The 24,166-nt window shown below is 44.4% G+C and overlaps 1 protein-coding gene and 1 long non-coding RNA gene across 2 annotated transcripts in view; both read right to left on the minus strand.

The window, feature by feature from the left end:
* gabrb1 (gamma-aminobutyric acid type A receptor subunit beta1) overlaps nucleotides 1-24,166 on the minus strand; it is a 114,291-nt gene that overhangs the window by 81,193 nt on the left and 8,932 nt on the right. The gene's annotated exons all lie outside the window — the stretch shown is intronic.
* Nucleotides 1,496-11,028, minus strand: LOC128375488 (uncharacterized). The gene is made up of 3 exons (XR_008323080.1): nucleotides 10,956-11,028; nucleotides 3,612-3,849; nucleotides 1,496-1,563 (listed from the first exon to the last, which is right to left on the minus strand). It is a non-coding gene; the product is annotated as an uncharacterized LOC128375488 (long non-coding RNA).

The following is a 24,166-nucleotide window of genomic DNA, read 5'->3' on the forward strand; positions in this document are numbered from 1 at the left end:
GGTCACATGCTTTAACAATTAATAACATCATGATTTCATAAAGCAACTGTTAGTCATCATCAGAATCAGAATGGTTTATATTTCATGTTTGTGTACTTACATAACTAAACTAAATACAATAAAGTTGCCACTTACTTGTGAAAAGTTATCCTGCGATCGATGCTTGACTTCAGACTGAATCTTGACTGTCCCAGTACGGCGCCCACGCTGACGCACATCAAGGGCCCCATCTTGCGCTCGGCATACAGTGGATGGAGGTCTCAACGCATGTGTCTTTGTTAGTTTGTCCTGACGCAGTTGTCATTTTCTCTCCATGAGCCACGTTGTCTAAATAACAAAGGCACTTGCACTGATCTGTGCACCCATAGGTGTGTTGGTCTCAAAATGAGGTGTGGTCAGGTTCATTGGTGGCATGTTGTTATTTTGAGACAGAGGAAGGTGATTGTGCTACTGACCAAAACACCATGTCTGAAGTCACTGGAGCATATTTCACTGTTATTTTAAGCATTATCAAGAGTTTAATAGGCGGGTGCACAATGAATGTAACTCTGCCTGTTACACACACAGGGACAGGCAGCAGGACACCATAAAAAAAAGAAATAAAAATAACAGTATAACATCAACATAATCAACATACAAAATACATCATATTTATCAGATTTAGTTAGTTGTAAAAATAATAATTATCCTTTCACTACTGTGTATGTTTGTTAGTGGGGGGGGGGGGGGGGGGGAGCAGTTTACCTGTTATTACATGACTGAACAAAACCTTTCAAAAAGAACTAAAACTGTAATTAAAAGATAAATAAATAAAAACAGAGCACCAAAATGTCTGTTTACTGTAGGACTGATGTGTTGATAAGTCTGCAGCCTCTGAGATGCTGCACAGAGTACAGTGTCATTACACACAGCTGTTCACTGTTTATTAAATCCACACACACCTCTACACTCATCACACTGGTTAGTTATAACTACACACACCTCTACACTCATCACACTGGTTAGTTATAACCACACACACCTCTACACTCATCACACTGGTTAGTTATAACCACACACACACACCTCTACACTCATCACACTGGTTAGTTATAACTACACACACCTCTACACTCATCACACTGGTTAGTTATAACCACACACACCTCTACACTCATCACACTGGTTAGTTATAACTACACACACCTCTACACTCATCACACTGGTTAGTTATAACTACACACACCTCTACACTCATCACACTGGTTAGTTATAACTACACACACACACCTCTACACTCATCACACTGGTTAGTTATAACCACACACACCTCTACACTCATCACACTGGTTAGTTATAACTACACACACACACCTCTACACTCATCACACTGGTTAGTTATAACTACACACACCTCTACACTCATCACACTGGTTAGTTATAACTACACACACACACCTCTACACTCATCACACTGGTTAGTTATAACTACACACACACACCTCTACACTCATCACACTGGTTAGTTATAACTACACACACCTCTACACTCATCACACTGGTTAGTTATAACCACACACACACCTCTACACTCATCACACTGGTTAGTTATAACTACACACACACAACTACACTCATCACACTGGTTAGTTATAACTACACACACACACCTCTACACTCATCACACTGGTTAGTTATAACCACACACACCTCTACACTCATCACACTGGTTAGTTATAACTACACACACCTCTACACTCATCACACTGGTTAGTTATAACTACACACACCTCTACACTCATCACACTGGTTAGTTATAACTACACACACCTCTACACTCATCACACTGGTTAGTTATAACTACACACACACACCTCTACACTCATCACACTGGTTAGTTATAACCACACACACACCTCTACACTCATCACACTGGTTAGTTATAACCACACACACACACCTCTACACTCATCACACTGGTTAGTTATAACCACACACACACACCTCTACACTCATCACACTGGTTAGTTACAACCGCACGCACCTCTACACTCATCACACTGGTTAGTTATAACCACACACACACACCTCTACACTCATCACACTGGTTAGTTATAACTACACACACACACCTCTACACTCATAACACTGGTTAGTTATAACTACACACACCTCTACACTCATCACACTGGTTAGTTATAACTGCACATACCTCTACACTCATCACACTGGTTAGTTATAACCACACACACCTCTACACTCATCACACTGGTTAGTTATAACCACACACACACACCTCTACACTCATCACACTGGTTAGTTATAACTGCACACACCTCTACACTCATCACACTGGTTAGTTATAACCACACACACACACCTCTACACTCATCACACTGGTTAGTTATAACTACACACACCTCTACACTCATCACACTGGTTAGTTATAACTACACACACACACCTCTACACTCATCACACTGGTTAGTTATAACTACACACACCTCTACACTCATCACACTGGTTAGTTATAACTACACACACACCTCTACACTCATCACACTGGTTAGTTATAACCACACACACACACCTCTACACTCATCACACTGGTTAGTTACAACCACACGCACCTCTACACTCATCACACTGGTTAGTTATAACTACACACACACACCTCTACACTCATCACACTGGTTAGTTATAACTACACACACACACCTCTACACTCATCACACTGGTTAGTTACAACCACACGCACCTCTACACTCATCACACTGGTTAGTTATAACTACACACACACACCTCTACACTCATCACACTGGTTAGTTATAACTACACACACACACCTCTACACTCATCACACTGGTTAGTTACAACCGCACGCACCTCTACACTCATCACACTGGTTAGTTATAACCACACACACACACCTCTACACTCATTACACTGGTTAGTTATAACCACACACACCTCTACACTCATCACACTGGTTAGTTATAACTACACACACCTCTACACTCATCACACTGGTTAGTTATAACTACACACACCTCTACACTCATCACACTGGTTAGTTATAACTACACACACACACCTCTACACTCATTACACTGGTTAGTTATAACTACACACACACACCTCTACACTCATCACACTGGTTAGTTATAACTACACACACCTCTACACTCATCACACTGGTTAGTTATAACTACACACACCTCTACACTCATCACACTGGTTAGTTATAACTACACACACCTCTACACTCATCACACTGGTTAGTTATAACTACACACACACACCTCTACACTCATCACACTGGTTAGTTATAACTACACACACCTCTACACTCATCACACTGGTTAGTTATAACTACACACACACACCTCTACACTCATCACACTGGTTAGTTATAACTACACACACCTCTACACTCATCACACTGGTTAGTTATAACTACACACACACCTCTACACTCATCACACTGGTTAGTTATAACTGCATACACCTCTACACTCATCACACTGGTTAGTTATAACTACACACACCTCTACACTCATCACACTGGTTAGTTATAACCACACACACCTCTACACTCATCACACTGGTTAGTTATAACTACACACACACACCTTTACACTCATCACACTGGTTAGTTATAACTACACACACCTCTACACTCATCACACTGGTTATAACCACACACACCTCTACACTCATCACACTGGTTAGTTATAACTACACACACACACACCTTTACACTCATCACACTGGTTAGTTATAACTACACACACCTCTACACTCATCACACTGGTTATAACCACACACACCTCTACACTCATCACACTGGTTAGTTATAACCACACACACCTCTACACTCATCACACTGGTTAGTTATAACCACACACACCTCTACACTCATCACACTGGTTAGTTATAACTACACACACCTCTACACTCATCACACTGGTTAGTTATAACCACACACACCTCTACACTCATCACACTGGTTAGTTATAACCACACACACCTCTACACTCATCACACTGGTTAGTTATAACTACACACACACCTCTACACTCATCACACTGGTTAGTTATAACTACACACACCTCTACACTCATCACACTGGTTAGTTATAACCACACACACCTCTACACTCATCACACTGGTTAGTTATAACTACACACACACACCTCTACACTCATCACACTGGTTAGTTATAACCACACACACCTCTACACTCATCACACTGGTTAGTTATAACCACACACACCTCTACACTCATCACACTGGTTAGTTATAACTACACACACACACCTCTACACTCATCACACTGGTTAGTTATAACCACACACACCTCTACACTCATCACACTGGTTAGTTATAACTACACACACACACCTCTACACTCATCACACTGGTTAGTTATAACTACACACACACACCTCTACACTCATCACACTGGTTATAACGAAGGTTACGATATTGTAACCCTAGTTATATTAGCACAGGCGGAGCCCTCTACTGGACTCTATGGGTACTATACTCCACCAATCGCGTACGCGCGATGGCCCACTGAAATTTTGCATGTACGTAGCCGGCCGCTAGGGCGTGCCTACCTGACCCGCCTCCCTCGGCGGGTATATAAGCAGGTGCATCGCCAGCTGCCCTCATTCCACCAAACTTCAGCGTAAGGCGAAAGAGCGGCAGGGTCCCTTTGTAGAGGGCTCCGCCTGTGCTAATATAACTAGGGTTACAATATCGTAACCTTCGTTATATCTCACACAGGCTTCGCCCTCTACTGGACTCTATGGGTACAGTAGGCGAAGCCAGATTTATGTACTCCCTGCCGCGGGAGAGGCTCCGCCCACTGACCAGGCCAGCTACAGGTTAGGTACCAGACCCAGCCATCACTTTATTGATCTAAGCCGCCATGCGGAGTGATAACGGATCCAACCTCCCCCCAGTTAGCAGCATCTGGCTAGACTGGGTGAGGTTGTGGTCTAACCTCGCACCCTATTGCCCGCGTCTTAGTTGAGCGCGACCCAATGCCGGTGCATGACACCCTGTGGGGGCCGAGTATAAAACACTCGACACATCCCTCTTCTCACATGTCCTGTGACCCTATGGTGAGCACAGATCTGGAGAAGGAGCCTGACACGTCCAAGAGATAGAACCGTATGAACGGGCAGGGTGAAGACCACGATGCTGCCGTACATATGTCCTCAACACTCGCACCGCTGAACAGGGCCGCAGACGTCGCCACACTTCGTGTGGAGTGCGCCCGAACCGCAGCGGGCGGCTCCCGATTCGCTTGAATGTAGGCTGCGGAGATACCATCACACAGCCACTTCGCCAAGCGTTTCTTGGACAAGGCTCTGCCAGCCGTCCCGTCACCATAACACACCAACAACTGTTCTGTGTTTCTGACGGTGGCCGTGCGGTCGACATAGCATGTCAACGCACGTACAGGGCACAGGAGATGCAGTTTCGCCTCCCTCGAATCCCCATGAGGGGGAGGGTGAAAAGCCTCCAGTTGAATAGTTCTCGACCGAAATGAACTTCTTATGTTCTTGGGAACAAAAGAAGGGTTCGGTTTAAGGATGGCACCGCTGCGGTCCCCACGTAGGAGTAAACAACTCGGGTGGACCGACAAGGCGCACAATTCACTCACTCTTTTGGCTGACGTCAGAGCAAGAAGCAATGCTGTCTTGCACGACAACGCCTTTAGAGAGGAGTGTTCCAAGGGCTCGTAGGGGTCCCTAGTAAGGGCCTCGAGCACCAACGGCAATTCCCATTGTGGTACAGAAGTGCGTGCCACAGGCCGCTGTCTTCTGACCCCCTGCAGGAATCGTTTCACCAGAGGGTGGGCGAAGACTGGACATCCGCCCAGCCCCTCGTGGCATGATGAGATGGCTGCAGCGTAAACTTTGATAGTCGCGTGAGACAGCCCTCTATCAACCAAAAGCTGTAGAAAGGAAAGAGTGTCCCCCACTGGACATGTCAGTGGGTCCACTCCCCTTTCCTTGCACCACCGCTGGAAACCCAACCATTTTGGCCTGTAACAGGCAATGGTGGACCCAGCCCTAGCCGCCTGAATGGTTTGCACCACCTGAGCAGTCAGCCCAGCCCGCATCAGCCTGTCCCTCTCAGGAGCCAGGCCTGAAGCGGCTGGCCCAGGGTCGGCAGCGCCTGTATTGCGTCCGCCTCCTGCGACAGCGCCCCCTGGAACTGGGGAATGGGCCATGATGGAGTCACCGCCATCAGGGTCAGCACCGCGTACCACGGGGCTGACCGCCGGTCGGGGGCCACCAGAATGACCCTCAGCCGCTCTACTCTCACTCTCTCCAGTAGCTGGGGGATGAGGTGGAGGGGGGGGAAGGCATAAAGCAGCCTTCTTGGCCATGGCGCGTGTGCAAACGCGTCCACCCCCAAGGGTGGACGGTCCTGCGGCCTCAGGGAGAACCAGAGAGGGCAGTGGGTGTTCGACCTGTCGGCAAACAGGTCTACCGTTGCCCTCCCGAATCGTGACCAGATCTGCTGCACCACTCCTGGTTGCAGCCTCCACTCGTCGTCCAGGGGACCGCCCCTCGACATAAGGTCGGCCCCCCTGTTTTCGAGCCCTGGAATGTGGAGGGCTCTCAGAGATTGTAGGTGCTCTGAAGCCCATGACCACAGGTTCTCTGCCATCACTAGCAGGGCTGCGGAGTGTACACCGCCCTGCCTGTTGATGTAAGCGACCGTGGTGCGGTTGTCGGTCCTCACCAGCACGTGTCTCCCCTTTAGTAGGGGACCAAAGTGTTGGAGAACCAGTAACACTGCCTGTAGTTCGAGTAGGTTGATGTGGCGTACCTCCCCCGGAGGCCACACACCACCTATCGCCTTCCCCAGGCAGGTGCCTCCCCACCCCTTCAGGGAGGCATCCGTGAACACCGCTGTGTAGGAGGTCACCCGTCCCAGCGACGTCCCGGTTAACAGATGTTGAGGGGACCCCCAGTACCGCAGGTTGTCCTGCACCGTTGGGGGGACTGTCAGCAGCCGAAACTTTTGCCTCTTGAGGTCTAAGTGTAGGCCGGTGAACCATCTCTGCAGGCGGCGCATGTGCAACAGTCCCAGTGGAATCACCGGGTGAGCTGCCGCCATGTGCCCCAGTGCCTGCATTACTGTCAAGGCTGTAACACGTGAGCCCCGTCGCAGCTTGAGGACCTCCTGCTGCAGGGCCGTCCGTCTGGACTCCGACAGAACGGCCCTCAGTCTGACGGAGTCGAGCACCATCCCCAAGTACTCGGCCTGCTGGCTCGGTTGGGGGGTGCTCTTCTTCCAGTTGATAGCAAACCCCAATCTGGTCAGGTGCAGTATCAACTGAGCTGTGTGAAAAATGGCCCATTGTTTGGACCTGGCCATCACAATGAGGTCGTCCAAATAAAAGAAGACCCTCATGCCTCGGCCACGCAACGGTTGTAGCGCTGCGTCCACACATTTGCTGAACGTGCGGGGGGCCAGGGAATAGCCGAATGGGAGCCTGTTGTATTCGTAGGCTGTTCCCTGGAAGGCGAAACGCAGGAACTTCCTGTGTTTTGGCGCCACCTCGACATGAAAATAAGCGTCCTTCAGGTCGATGGTTGTGAACCAGTCGCCTGGCTGGACGAGCTCCAGCAGCTTCCTCGTGGTCAGCATGCGGAACGTTTTGCGACCGATACGCATGTTCAGGGCACGGAGGTCCAGGATGGGTCTGTAATCCCCCGTCTTTTTGGGGACCAAAAAGTATGGGGAGTAAAAACCTCGTTCCCTGTCGTGGGGAGGGACAATTGACACAGCCTGTTTTGATATCAGGTCCTGAATTTCCCTCTCGAGAAAATCTATCTCTTGTTGAGAGGATAGATTTATCGCCCGTATGCCTCTGAATGCTGGTGGGAGCCCGCAGAACTGGAGAGAATATCCTAGTTTGAGGGTCCTGTCCAGCCAGTTCGTCAACACACAGCTGCTTCGCCACTCCTCGTGAAACCACGTGAGGGGACGCGCATGCAGCTGTGGAGCGGCTTTCAGAAAATTGTGGTACACAATTTCGGCCCTCTCCGCCGCCAAACCCGCCATAAAAGGGAGTTCGGCCCATGGGGGGCCCTCTGTGAAAGGGCTGAGTCGCTCCTGAACGCAGCAGGCCCGGTTTACGAGCCGCTGTGGTCGTCCGTGAACGCAACTCTGATGTCCGAGGCGGTGAGGCGACACCTGAACGCCTCTTCACCGTCCGACATTTTACAGTCACAGGAAAAACACTGTCCCTGCTGCTGTCATTTTCTTCCGTGGAAATAATAACAGGGGAACAGGCAGGGTTGTTTAGCTCAGCTTCACGGCATGCGTACCAAGGAGAAACGCTTTTACTTTCAGCGAGCTCCACCCGGCGATTGCGAGGGGCCCGCGACGCCGTTAGCGAGCAGCTAGCTGCTAACGCCCGCCTCGCGAAGCGGTCAGAGGCCTTGACCGCTTGGACAGGGACTCTGACCGTTCCGCTGCCGTTTGGCGGGGGGCTGGCTCGTGTTAACCCGGCCGTTTCGATGTAGCGGCGCGGGTTAAACGAACGGTGCTGCAGCTGAGTAACGTCACGGTCTGAGTGCGCGTTACGCAAGCTAACCCTGTCTTTGTTAGAAAGTGGAGCCTCGTCGTAGCCGGCGGCTAGGCGGTGGTAATCATCGCCTGTCAGCCGGTGAACGAGCTGCGCTGGGCCGGCCGTTACAGTAGCACTGTGCCGGTTAGCCCCGCGCGAGGCTAGCTGTGTGGTCGCCACAACCGGTGGGGAGCGATATTTACCTATGCATCGCCGCCGGTTGTAGCGCTCATATGGAGGGACAACCGCGGATCTTTCCCGGTTAAAAGAGACAACAATGTTCCGCTCAGCCTTGTTACTCACACAGGATGCGGCTGAGGGTGTGTGTTGTGTGTGTGCTTGAGTGACCGTGACCGGGGGGCCTCGTACGCCGGGCCCGCTGCGGTGATGCAACGGTGGAGCACACATTACCGGCAGCCCGCTGGATGGTGCAGCGTATGCTACACCGACCGGGGCTGTCCAGCAAGCCGGGGGTATGGGAGGGGAGGATTTTGCTCTTTTAATGGTGTAACGTGTTTTAATAAAAACAGTTTCAACATTTTCAGCACGTTTAGTTACACAAGCAGAACATACAGAACCATAACATGAACCATGAGGGAGGGTGGCGGAGCAACCCGCTTGCGCCATTCCTCCCGTTAACTGTCATTTTGGTTGCTGTGCGCCCCAGGAACAGGACAGCTTCGGCCGGGGCCTCTGTCCGCTGGTGCCGCGTGCTGCGGGGCGAGACACGCTCGCCTCCCGTGGAGGGCGCTGCTGTGGCGGGGCCGGCGGAACCGGCTGCTGGTCAGCTGGGGGAGTCGCCGCGGAGAAGCCTCTCCGCTGGCGACGCTCTCTCCTCCTCGCCGTAGCATTGCGACGCGGCAGCGTCCTTTCTCGCTGCTTGGCGGCGACAGCGAGCGGCAGATGGCGGCTCAGCTGCGCCTTTTCCTCCTCCAGCCTCTTTAGCCGCTGTGTCACCGTGGTGAGAGAGCCAAAGAGGCCGTCTGACGACACTGGTGCGGCCAGGAGATCCTCTCGATCCCTTCTGGGGAGGGCGGTGAGGCCAAGCCAGACGTGGCGAGAGCCGACGACCGACAGCGACATCACACGCCCAGCAGCAGTAGCGACGCCCTGGATGAGGTTGTTGATCTGACCGACAGTACGGCCGAGACAATCAACAGCGTCAGTGGAAGGGGGGGCGTCACGCGACAGTGAAGCTGCTGCCGCGACGCCCAGCACACCCAAGTTGTTTGCTGCTGCTGCAAGTTGCGCGCCCAGCTGGAACATTTTGTCCAAATATTCCAGCGTATCTTTATCCTGTGGCAGCGGTGGTAGCGGCTTCCTGTGCCCTGACCAACCAGCTGACTGTGGGATAATGAGCGCAGCAAGAGCCTCTTCCAGCGGGGGCACACCGGGGAACACCGTCTCCGTTTGGCCCTGCACACGCAGGAAAGACGTCATACCCACGACCGTCGCTTTGGTTTTCAGCGGCTCCTGCCAAGACGCTCTCACACATTGCCAAATGTCGGGGAGCGCTGGGGAGATGAACACAGGTCGGGGTGGCTGAGCCGGGCCGTAAAACCCCTGACGGAGTCGGCTCACAGGCTTCGGTGGCAGCGGAGGGGGCAAGGGAAGCCCGACACACTCTGCTGCCGCCGTCATGACTTTCGGGAAGTCCAGCTTGATTGAAGCGGTGCCGGAAACAGCCGAGGCGTCAGAGAGGGAGAGCTCATCATCCTCGTCCTCGTCTCCTCGCGGCGGCGGGCCGGGACCAAAGGCTGAGTCGGGCCCGGGCGGCGGAGCTTCATCAGGCGTTATGGCGGTGGTGTATGCCGGAGCGGCGGCGTCCTCCTCCTCCATGGCGTCATCTTCTTCTTCTTCCTCACTGCCGTCAGGAGACAAGGTGAGAAGCGATTCGCCGGAGAAGAAGTCAGCTCGCTGCTGGCGGCGAACACGGGGAAGGTCTCGGCAGCAGACGCAGGCCGGGCGCCGCTCTAACCCGGCGATGGCGTGCTCTCTCCCGAGACACTCGTAGCAGAGTAGATGCCGGTCTGCCGGAGCGATGATGCCGCTGGGGCAGGCCGGGCAATGTCTTGTTTCCTGAAGCGGCGACTCCATCCGAGGAGATGATGTGACAGTGGGCACTCGCCGATCGCTGAAGTAAAAAGGAATGAGGGCAGCTGGCGATGCACCTGCTTATATACCCGCCGAGGGAGGCGGGTCAGGTAGGCACGCCCTAGCGGCCGGCTACGTACATGCAAAATTTCAGTGGGCCATCGCGCGTACGCGATTGGTGGAGTATAGTACCCATAGAGTCCAGTAGAGGGCGAAGCCTGTGTGAGATATAACTACACACACCTCTACACTCATCACACTGGTTAGTTATAACCACACACACCTCTACACTCATCACACTGGTTAGTTATAACTACACACACCTCTACACTCATCACACTGGTTAATTATAACTACACACACACACCTCTACACTCATCACACTGGTTAGTTATAACTACACACACACACCTCTACACTCATCACACTGGTTAGTTATAACCACACACACCTCTACACTCATCACACTGGTTATAACTACACACACCTCTACACTCATCACACTGGTTAGTTATAACCACATACACCTCTACACTCATCACACTGGTTAGTTATAACTTTCTTTTCAGCAAATGTAACTCATGATATATTCTTGAAACACATTGCTTGGTAAATGTGTTGTTATAATAGCAATCTGCCAAAGTGACATCACTCCTGGATATTAAAGGGAATGTGAGATGACACTCTGATTGGTTAACCACATGTTGCACGCAAAACACGCCTATGATTAATGAGAGGACTTAAGTCCAACTCTTTTAGACCATGCGCCTGGCACATTGACCATTTTCCTGCCGTTAAAATAGCAAAAGTGGATTTGGACACGCCCCAAAGACACTTACACCACACGATTAACACCATGCGCTGTAGATCATTGAAATCCTACCATCCCCCAAAAATATATGTCTCATATATCTTGACAAGATAACAAAACAGAACATTTACGATTTGAAAGAGATTTCACATTCACACTGAAATGCATTTTTCACAGCAGGAAATCACAGAATTAAGAAAAACAACCTTCAGTCTCTATTATTCTCTTTCAACACACACACACACACACACACACACACACACACACACACACACACACACACACACACACACACACACACACACACACACACACACAGTTGACTTAACACTATGTTCCTCCTTCAAGCCCAAACCTGATTTAATGTGAATTAGCTGTACTATCATCCAGTAAGTCTACTAATATTGGTAGGATAATCTACATTTATTATTATAAATCCTTGTAATAAACAAGGCACCACCTCCATGAAGAGACACAGAAACACTTTGATCAATCTCTCATCTGACATAGTGATATAAAGCCAGCTGTCATGCTTTAAATTAGACTTTTGGTAAATGAGTTGAGGCTAAAGGTCATTTGACTAATAATGTGTGAGCATTGTTCCAAGGATTTTTCTTCTGTTTTATGTCTATGTGCATACATGGTATCATTGATGCTCAATAAAAATATATTTGAATTGCATAGGTCAATACATTACTGGAACAGTCAGAGACAGCATATGTCTATAATCCAAGCAAGTGTCCCAATACTTGAACTGAACAACAGTTTAGTAGGTTATACAATAACATCAGAAATGCTTTTTCTGACTATATTAAAATATTCTTTTACTGCGTCTATCAAGATACTTCAAACTTTTGAACGTGTAGCACCTATAAAATATGAAGATAAGAACAGCACAATGAAATAACTGCATCATTCCAAATGATATTTCTACTGGACCACTTTGCTCTTTATTACACCTATCAAAAGAATGCTTCATATACACATCAAATTTCTACTACAAGTGATGTAAAGTTTAACAGAAATGTAGTGAATAACAGCCAGACAGGAGGCGATTATAAAGGTGACCACTAGAGGGCAATGTGAGGCGATTGACTCTGTCTATGGTTAGTTTAGCTAACTTCTATCATAGAAAACTCCCAATTGGACGATTTTGACTGGCATTACTTCATGACCAATAATCTATAGATTACTGGATGATTATATCTTTAATAAACATTAAATCAAACTTTGACTCAGCACACACTCAAGCAAAGCATTACTTTCATTAACGACTGGCATCAATTAAGTTCTTATCTGAAGTCACAGCAGAGTGAATAAGCAACGGGGTATGATAAGTGTGTTATGTGTGTGTGTTGTGTGTGTGTGTGTGTGTGTGTGTGTGTGTGTGTGTGTGTGTGTGTGTAAGCATGGAGTTAGAAAGGGGAGAAAGAGCATTTGAGAAAGATAGAAACCTAGTGATAGAGTGATAGTCTTAACTCATCAAAATAAGCTGATGAGGTTAAATTGTCGTAACACACTCTATTTTTTTCCAAGTAAAAGTCTTTTAATCCAGTGTTTTTTGAGACCTGAGGAGTTGATGAAAAAAAAGAACTGCCTTTTAGTCTGTCATGAATCTCAATTTGTGACACAGCTGAGGATCTGTGGAGGTAGAATGGGAGGAAGACTCAGACTGACACTTTAACATTGATAAGGGAGTGTCAGTTGAGTTGGGGGACACTGTGTCTCCTGTATAGTACTCAGCACATGTTTACCTGGAGAATAGTCTAACTGTGATATCTGTACGATATAAAATGGATGAGTTACTAAAATTCAGAGGTAATACATTCTTTACTGTGTGGACACACTGCCATCTAGGGACTATGGATAGTGTAAATATACAATATCCCAAGTCTCATATTTGATATTTACTTCAATCTTCACCTGAACTGGAGCATCCCAAGTCTCTTTATTTCTGCTCCAAGGAGTGAGGATGGATCTCTGAAGAGCTATGAGCAAGAAAAAAACCAGAGCAAACCAACATGCCCCATTATTGGATATATATTATTGATTGGCTGCTGCAGCTGATCAAACTGATCTGTTACATCACATCATCACTGCAGTGTCATACAGAAATGTAGACAGATGACGGATTCAGTTTAAGATTCAATTTCTTCTCTGATTCATCAACTTGTTAAAAATCAGTTAATTGTCCATCTGATCAACAAAATGAACGAATGAATGAACAACTTTACTTATTTATCAGAAAGATTTTTCTAATAAATAAGATTTTTCCTTTCATTATGTATTACTTCCCTCATTAACTGTTATTATGGATACAATTAAAGTCTGTCTGTCAGCAAGAAACACATTTTAAATACATTTATATTTTTCCAGTGCTCAAAAGACACTCTAATAATATTCTTGGTTATTACATAATGAATTCACAATCAGAACACCAATAAATACATAGAGTTTATTAATAAATGATATGAATGCAGGATGCAGAGAGAACACTGTTGATGTTATAAAAAATCATATTTCCTTATTTCCTCTCTCCTCACTTGGTTTCATTGCATCCACAGTGGGAGAGACTAAAACAGAGAGTTGGGATGCAGCCATAGTTTCACATTAGTGATTTATTAGTAGAATTGGAAATGATTTTTGATAGTTAATTAGTTAGGAATATTGTGTAACATTGAACTAGCACTGGTGCTAAGATCATGTGTTTTACTGGATATTTTATGTGATACGTTATTAAATACAATGTATGTTATAATCACTACTGATTCACCATAGTGATGAAGTATCTGACTGTTTGCATGTAAAAATCAATTGAATTATTTTTTCTAGAGTTCCAGAAAGTTCCAGACATATTCCTCTCCCTGGAAACAAAGGAATAATAATCATTAGAGGTTTGGATGTGAAGCATCTTCCCAACACTCAAAGTCCTGTTGTGTTAGAACACCCAAACACACCACTGTACTTCTGCACTTCTGCGCTATTTTATCAAAATGGGGTCTGAATGTCTATTGATTGTTTTTGTAAGAAACACAGTGCAGTGAGGTATAGTGCAAATACAGTGAGGTTTAGGCAATAAAACTAGTTTAGTTTAGTATAGTATTACATGATGTGGTAAATACACATTAAATGTAGTTTTGAATTCCAGTCACCCTCCCCTACCCTAAACACACACCTTTATTACTTTCAGCCTCACTGAAGTAGCCTACTAAAGAACATCCTGATTGCTGTACTGAGACTGAAAGTTGTATTTATTTATTTTATTTGTAGGTGATCATGTAAACTATTAAACATAAATGTTACCATTGTAATCTCACTATACCAGAGTAAGTTTACAGCTCATTTTCCTCCACAGGTAAAACAGATGCACAATAAAAAAAAACACAGGACACAAAATACACATTCACACAGTCACACATGACACCCACAATGACAAATATATACTAAAGCAAGATTATTTTCTTCCATGAGAAAATGTAAAGTCAATGTTTACAGAGTTGAGTATAAGCAGACTTATATGTTGAGTTTGAAATGTTGGCACTGTACAAAAATGATGAAATGTGGAAACCTCTAGTACAGAGGTGTCAAACTCATTTTCATTCAAGGGCCACATACAGACCAATTAGATCTCATGTGGGCCAGATCATTAAAAAGATGGAGGGAAGGAAGGAACGAAGGAACGAAGGAAGGAAGGAAGGAAGGAAGGAAGGAAGGAACGAAGGAACGAAGTAAGGAAAAAAGGAAGGTAGGAAGGACTGACAGAAGGAAGGATGGAAAGAAGGAAGGACAGAAGGAAGAAAGGGAGGAAGGACAGACAGATGGAAGGAAGGAAGGACAGAAGGAAGGAAAGAAGGAAGGACAGGTGGAAGGAAGGACCGAAATAAGGAAAAAAGGAAGGTAGGAAGGACAGATGGAAGGAAGGAAAAGTGGGCCGGATTGCACCCCTCGGCGGGCCGGTTCTGGCCCACGGGCCACATGTTTGACACCCTAACCCTAACCCTGCTCTAATATGAACATAATTACCTCAAAAACAACATTTTCCTTCTTTTTGATTCAGGCATGTGGAGAAGCTGTAAGACTTTCTCTCACTGTGGAAGATACTCATACAGAGCAGCATAACATTTACAGTTAAACCCACAAGCTCATATTTCAGCCACAGCCTTATGTTGTCCACAGTCTCATATTTCACTGCCGCCCAGTTGGCTGACCTGACTGCCCAGCTCAGGTCAGCTCTGCTCTTCATCTCTCTTCTCAGAAATGCCATCTCAGATCATGTGATCAAATGGAGCTCCATTAACCTCCTGTCTAATGGCTCTGTCTGTCTGGACAAGCTCACAAGTGAAAGTCAGAGCTGTTAAATGGCTCATGCAAACCTTGATACTCACAGATGAGAGACTAAATGCTGTCTGGCACATTTCAAGCTGTAACCAAAACTCAAAGTGCAACTTAAACAAAGGCTTTGCTCTTCGGCCAGGCTGCTGTAGTTTGGTTTTAATACGGAAAAGGCAAAAGGTCAAAAAGTGTGTTGTAATGCTGCAGTTCATGTGGTAGAGTTACCTACACACTCATTTAGTAAGCTTACAAACCAGCAAATTACAAAGCATGTGTGATATTAAAGCTTTTGCATATATGAAATAGTTTACGCCACAAATGTGTTTATATCATGAGACAACTTCTTGTTTTTTGGAAGAGCTTCTCTGTAAAAGACATGGAAGGAAATGGTGGTGCAAAAAAAATCAACACTAATTGAACATTAATGACAAAATGTTAACAGTTAGATTTGGTGGGTGAAACTCTTCTCATTAAAGGAGGGAGGAAGGAAGGAGGAAGTAAACGATAGCCTTTAAAGAACTGTAACCCGTACATACTATTGGAGGAGGGGGAGATGGGAGGGTGGGGGTGGGGGTGGGGGTGGGGGTGGGTGCTGCAGCAGCAAACAGTGAAGTATGAACACAGCAGCAGAATAATAAGGAGGGATATCAGATTACAATAGCTGCACTGTCCTCCTTAATAAACATGGATCTTACTAGTCAGCTAGTAGACACATGGCTGATGAATATAGCATGAATAAAGCTAGTACAGCTAGTAGCTAGTACAAGACTGTCTGAACTAACAGTGTGCCATGTATTGTTGGTTGTAATCCAACACATCAAAAGTATTCATCTTATATTACCCTTACATTATATATTTATTTAATTATGCTTTACTTATTTTATTTGTTACAGATAAACAACTGATTTGACTTTGGATTTGATAGTAATACATTTGATCAAGTTTAGTTAATGTTACTAATATGTCATAACTAAATGACATGCCAATCCATTGACCTAGAGGAACAGTCAAAGGATAACCAAAGTCTATAGAATTCATCCTCTGGGAGCTTTGAACCATTTCCACTAATTATACTTCTTTTGCAAAAAGCACATTTTCTTGTGCTAAGGTTATAATTTTCTTCACCAACTTCTGTGTGGTGCTGTGTATACAGTGTGTGTACAGTGACTTGAGTTTTTTTGTAAAATCTTGGCAAAACAAGATCAAAAGCATGTAAACTGTGAATGTAGGTGATATATGAGGGTTGAGCAAACTCCTCTCACATCACGCATTTGCCAGGTGGATAGAAATGTGTACTTGACTTTGTGGTTAACAATAAACTTTAATCATTTCCAGGTTTAAACTTTTCCTGCTCATCACTGTCAAATACTTCAACATATTAAATTTAATGCAAATATAGCCTAGTGTGCATTCTTCCTAATGACTTAGTTTTTACATTGTTGAGCAACCTGCAGTTGGATTCATATTTAAATACCTTGGCCACTCTAAGCCTTCATGCTGGTAAGGTTCCGCCTGTGGAAAGTGAACTGCAGGAGGACTGACCATTCACAGGGACGACTCAATTTGGTCGTGTCATTGAGAAAATAATACCTTGCAAATCCTTTGCAACTTAAAATGAATCATAAATTCCCAATAATACATGATTTAAAAGAAGTGTAAGTGAAGAGGCTGCATCCCATCATCACACACGTAACTGCTGTTGATTCACTTCTCCAAACCTCCTCACACAGTAACTGTCAAATTGAAACTGAAGCCATATAAATACATCCATCAAACAGTGGCAGTTCTATTGTATGTGGTATAGCTTATTACCAGACATCCACCTAATTTAATCTCAAGTGGGCCGTAAAAGTAAAACCATTAAATAACCTACAAAAAATAAAATATATATCTAATATCTAATATGCTTTACAATAATATACCATCTATTTACAAAACAGATGAACAGTGAGATGAGTCTTATTATTTTGCACAGAAGCTGCTGATTGATGTTTAATATTTGAATGTTTTAAATATGAACACAATATGTCTTCATCATTTGTTTTCAGAGAATAGTATTCCAGTCAGGATGGAAAAACCTCTGAAGCAGCATTTTACATGAAGTCAGCTCCTCACTGTTGAACTTGCTCCTGAAACCTGACATACAAAGTTATCCAGAGGGCCACATTAGACCCCTTGGTGGGCTGGTTCTGGCCCATGGGCTGTATGTTTGACATCCCTACTCTAGAGAGACTGGAGCCTATCCCAACTCTGGATGAGAGGTTGGTTTCACCTGCATCACCTACAATACACACATTCACACACACATCTACACTTTTAACCTCACTAACTAGATTTTAAACCCAGCACCCAGAATGACATCATTGATATTGGAGCACACTGCTCCAGCACATTGTTAATGTTATTCATAGGACTACCTTCTAAGAAAGATATAGTCCCTATGAAATCTAAAAAAAAGATGTCGATAAACTTTTCAAGTGTTATTTTTTAGTGTTGTGACAGCAATTGAAATGACATTTCTATGGTATTGACCTGAACACAGGAATCCCCAAACCTGGATGAATAATTCCAAATATATCTACATGGATAGACACTACTAGATAATAGTAAGAAAATCACAAAAAATTATTTTCTAAATTTGCATTTATCAAATCTTTCATTTAAAGACTGTGTAAAGTACACTGTAAAAAAAATACCGTTAAATAACAGTAAATTACTGGCAGCTATAGACGCCAGCAATTTACTGTTATTTTACAGTATCCCTACTGTAATCTAAAAAACAGTTAATTACTGTTAAAAATATTACGGTAATGTACTGTATAGAATTTCAGCTTTATAGTATAATACTGTTGCCCTTATACTGTTATTTTACACTTGCTACTGTAATCTCCTTAAACAGTTTTTTACTGTAATATTTATTAAAACTGTTCCTGTACCGTAATGTGATCTTTACGGTGTAACACTGTTAGAAGCTAATGATTCTAAAATTTTACATTTCAAAATAAAACCGTTGAAAATAGAAATGGCTCAGACAAGAGATAGCCTTACAACACTATTCAAACAATCTTCTAAACACATTAAATAGGTCATAAATGTATTTCTAAAAAAGGTGTAAAAAGCATTTCAACCATTTAGATTTGAATTGTGGAGCTAGGCTTCACAAACTGTGTTTCAACATTTCTGTGTTCAGGATTTAGTGGACGGGTCTGAAAATCATAAACCCGCCCCTGCTACTGTAGAGGTATAAATACATTCAGCACACACTACTACTACTACAGTCTGCAGTTACCCAGTTAGTTGAGTTAGCCACTGAGCTAGCAGCTGAGTTAGTGTAGAGGCAGATAGGTGTGTATCATGAGTGAAATGAGGAAAACACCAGAAGAGGCAAAAGGTCAGTTTGAAGATGTCGCAACAGGCCTTACCATGTTGATTTCATCAACTCATTGTAAGGAGTTGTTTTTCACCATGTTTAATATTCCCAGGGAGATCTGGTCACCATCACTTATGAACAGAATTCCAGGAAACCGAATATTAGCCTGAACATGCCAGGTCAAGCTGACCTGGTGGGCACACAATGACGTATGACACCCACATGCCGCCAATAGTATAGAGTCTGTAAGGGAGTGCCTCTGGGCTGTTTTACTGTTTGTACTGTTTTTGTTGTGTTATGTCTCACTGATGAGTGCAGTGTTTGAGAGTCTTCAATAAAGATCCCAGTTGGCTGTTCGACGACTTCTGTTCTCCGTCTCATACTTTAAGTATACTGAAGTGAAGTAATCGAGAAGTTCTACTATATTAGCAGCAGAAAGCTCTCAGACGTAGCGTCCATGTTTCAGGTAGAGGTGGTGACTTTGATTGACAGGTAACACTTGGTAGGGGGCGGGGTTTCAGAGAATTCGGTGGGCACTCCCACAGTGTTTGGGAGCAGAGAAAAAGGCTGAGTTATACAACTTTGAAGCCTAATTTCATATATTTGGTGATTTTTTTAATCATTGAAATTTGGCAGGGTGGTTAACAACACACTTTTCTGTGATATGTCAAACTCAGAACACATATTTATTCTTACTTTACATGGACTTTAAAGCTATTACAATAGATTCAACATCATTGTTTTTGTAGGTCACTTTGTTTTGTCATTATGGTCTTATTAAGTCTTTAGTATTGTTTAGTTGTAGGAGGAGATTGCCCATACTAATGCAGTGCATTGAGAGCTCTGTGACCCCCACTGGCCCCAGATCTGAATGAGCTGTCTAAAAACAGGATACATCATGACACCTCCATATCTTCCCAGTGCAGAGATGAAGTGTTGTCTGCAGAGCTTCTCATAAATCCTAATGCCAGGCCAATCGATAACAGCTGCTGGGAGGACATACACTGATAACACACGACCCTCGAAAAAACGCACAATACAGTCCTGTGAGAGGATTTCACTTGTTGGTCTTTTGTTGTAAAAATATAAATCAACACAATTTGAAAATTCATTTTGATTTTTAACATATTTTAGATAAAGATATATTATGTAGTTTAAGCATTGTCAAGTTCCTAAGGATAAAATGTTATCCGTCTAATTTTCTCATATTAGTCAACAGAAAATGAGTGATAGCAGTGATAAAGGGTCTGTATCTGTAAAACAAGCCCGAAGCATTCACAAGCTAGTTATAGGCTGCTATTAAGAGGGATTAAATGACTACTCATAGACAAAGCTATCAGATCCATTGACTGATACATAATCGTATTAGCTTATAGATGTTGATGAAACCGAAGGCAATGCACACACTTTCATTAACAGCTGATGAGTTGCTTATTGCTCATGTGCTGATGCTGTTGATTGATTTTGGCAGAGGAGGCTTTCTAGAGCCTTGGGGTTGGTGTTTTCTATCAGAAGATGTGTCATTAAAGCACACAATGCTCATACAGTAGAGTCCATGAAAAGATGAGCACCAAGGAAGTACACTGCAGCACTGAATCATCAATTCATTGTGGTTGCCATTATAACAAATATGTTTCCTCATCAGCAACAAAACATAACTCAAAGTGTTCAGAGTTCATCTACATACAGGCTCCAAAGTAGACCTGGAGCTGCAGAAAGAAAAAACAATGCAAGGAATCAGCGAGAAGATGAATCTGTGAGTGAGTATATGTCCAGTTTGAGAAAACTAGCAGCGACTTGCAAGTTTGGGACATTTCTAGAGGATGCTCTGAGAGACAGATTTGTGTACGGAGTTAAAAGTGCAGAGCTCCGGGGTTGAGCATAGCTCAGCGGGTAGAGCACCCGCCCCATGTGTAGAGGCTACAGTCCTCGCTGCAGGCGACCCCGGTTCAAATCCTGCACCAAGTGGTGTTATCCTGCATGTCATTACCCCCTCTCTCTGCCTCCTGTTTCCTGTCTCTCTCTACTAACCTGGCCATTAAAGGCAAAAAAGCCCAAATAAATTAAAAATTAAAATATACTTTAAAAAAAAAAAAAAAGTGCAGAGCTCCGCGACCACATGCTAAATGCAGCCCACACCAAAGACTTGACCTTAGCTGGAGCTTATGATATGGGCCTGGCACACGAAGTGACAAAACCGTGTTACAAGTGCACCGGCAAAGGGCACACGCCAGAGGAATGCCGTTTTAAGGAGGCGGAATGCAGGGCCTGCAGGTCCCGACCAGAAGGAAAAGCAGACCAAATGGACCAAGCATATGGATGCTACGACAACGACCGGGATAAAGTCCATGAGACACCGGTAGGAGAGTCCAGCTTTTCTGGCAGCCAGCCTGAGGATGTCGCTTCTCCGCAGGAGTCTACCTGAAGATCTTAGGTCCAAAAACAGGGGTACCTCCCTTAGCTGCAGCTAGGATGCAGAGATGGTCCTTGATTTTAGCTGCATATACCTACGAGATTCAGTACAAACCGTCTGAACAGCATGGAATAACAAACGCATTATCCAGACTTCCAATACCAGATGACAATTTTCCTACGTCAAACCCAGTGTTCAGAGTGTCTTATTTAGACAGTCTGCCTTTAACAGCAAAAGATATTACAACCGAAACAGAAAGAGACCTCGTGCTGGCTAGGGTGAAACAACTGGACTTGTCCTGCGCTGTTGTTCTGGGGTCACGTGGTCATGATCTCTTTCCCTCGCTAGAGGGTGCTAACAGCATTAGAGTAAGCCAGTGTGAGCTAAGAGCTGCTCAAGAGGAGATGTGTTTTTCCTGCCTGCTGCTAATAAATCTTTCCCATACATATCACAGAAAAGTGTGTTGTTAACCACCCTGCCAAATTTGAATGATTAAAAAAAACGCCAAATATATGAAATTAGGCTTCAAAGTTATGTAAAAATCAGCCTCTTTCTCTGCTCCCAAACGCTGTGGGAGTGCCCGCCGAGTCCGCTGAAACCCCGCCTCCTACCTGTCAATCAAAGTCACCACCTCTACCAGAAACATGGATGCTAAGTTTGAGAGCTTTCTGTTGCTAACTCGGCTGCTAGCTTGGCGGCTAACTCAGCTAACTGGCTAACTGTAGACTGTAGTAATAGTAGTGTGTGCTGAATGTATTTATACCTCTACAGCAGCAGGGGCGGGTAACGCGGCAATGATTTTCAGACCCGTCCACTAAATCCTGAACATAGTTTGTGAAGCCTAGCTCCACAATTCAAATCTAAATGGTTGAAATGCTTTTTACACCTTTTTTAGAAATAAATTTATGACCAATTTAATGTGTTTAGAAGAAAATGTTTGAATTCAATTTACACGGTCTTTAAGTAAGACAGTTGTACAGATATAAAAGCTGTGTCTCAAATCTCCAAGTCACACATTCATTCCCAGGACTCCGCTTATTATAGTATTAGTAAACTCAATACTTTAATGAACAGTAAATGTAATGTAATGTTGTGTTATCACTAACAGCTGTAGAGTTTTAAGTCTTGCATCAATAAATGTGGTATTATTATATATTATTATTATTATTATATGGTATATAGTATTGTGGTGTCTTTTTTTCATTGGGTACATTTTTGAGGGCATATTAATGATACACACACAATTCATATAATCAAATAAAATGGTGGAAGGCAATTGTAGTGCACTATATAGTGAACAGGGGATGATTTGGACAGATCCAAAGATGAACTAAAAGTTTAGAGGCCCTTAACTTCAGACAATTTCAGGATTGTTTCCATGGTAACAAGCACTGTGGTGCAACTGTTGATCTCACAAACTTTACTTTCTCATTAATGTTATCCCCAAAACACAAATGACTGCTTATCAGATAGCTCTAATAGATTTGAAAATCAAGTGCAAACTGTGCTATGTTATGCTGGAACAAAACTGTATGATGATGGGGGTATTTCTGTGGAAAGTGTAACCACTAATCCTCATGTTGCATCACTGTTGCTTTACCTTACCAGCGGCTCTTGCCTCTGACAGCACAGCACGTCAGATGTCTAAGGCTAGTACAGGCATGACAATGAGCTCAAATCTCCCTGTAATTTGCTCACTAACTGCCAAGTTCACCAGACCTTCACAAGCATACAGGCCCTGTCTGTCGCTCTCGTATCAATGTCAAGGACAAGGTTGCTTGATTTGTCCCAATGTGACATGAGAAATATCCTGAAGGGGGAAACTTCTTCCATGTCACTCTTTGTCTATATGTAAGACGAAAGCTTACAGAGAGAAGTCAGTTGTCAGTTGGTCCAGAGAAAGACAGAAACACCTTTGGACGAGGCTGCTATGTAATTATGTAATAATGAGTGTTTGATCACCTCATTACTTCGCTCTGATTAATGAGTTTTTGTCACTTTCAATATCTGACAATAAGAATCACGCCCACTTTACACAGGGATTGGCTAGGTGTGTAGAGGTGTGAATTATCCAGAGTACAGTGTGTGTGTGTGTGTGTGTGTGTGTGTGTGTGTGTGTGTGTGTGTGTGTGTGTGTGTGTGTGTACAGTTTACTGCAAAAAAAGAATGCTTTTGAAGAGAGACAGTCTGAAAGTGTGCGTGTTATACAATTCATTGTCTCCCCCTTCTCAATTATGTCTTTTTAATTTAAAGGGTATGGTATGATTTCCTGTATTTGCAGTCAAACCAATTGATCCTATTGTGTGTGTACCCAAAGCCTAATATATCTTATTCCTCTGTTCTGTCAAACCTGTTGTCGTCCAAAAACCTTTAAAAAAACAACAATGTTGCAGTGGATCATCAACCTTAGCCATGAATAGTATGAGCATGTCGTGCTGGAATATTTTGTGGCTTGGAGCTGAAAATCCAGCTCAGACTCAGGTATGGAGGACCACAAGAGTCATGGAAATAGTAATAAAGTATTTCAATAATTAATAACTAATTGTACACTAAAAAACAAAT

Source organism: Scomber japonicus, chromosome 16 (assembly GCF_027409825.1).
Source record: "Scomber japonicus isolate fScoJap1 chromosome 16, fScoJap1.pri, whole genome shotgun sequence".
NCBI lineage: Eukaryota > Metazoa > Chordata > Actinopteri > Scombriformes > Scombridae > Scomber > Scomber japonicus.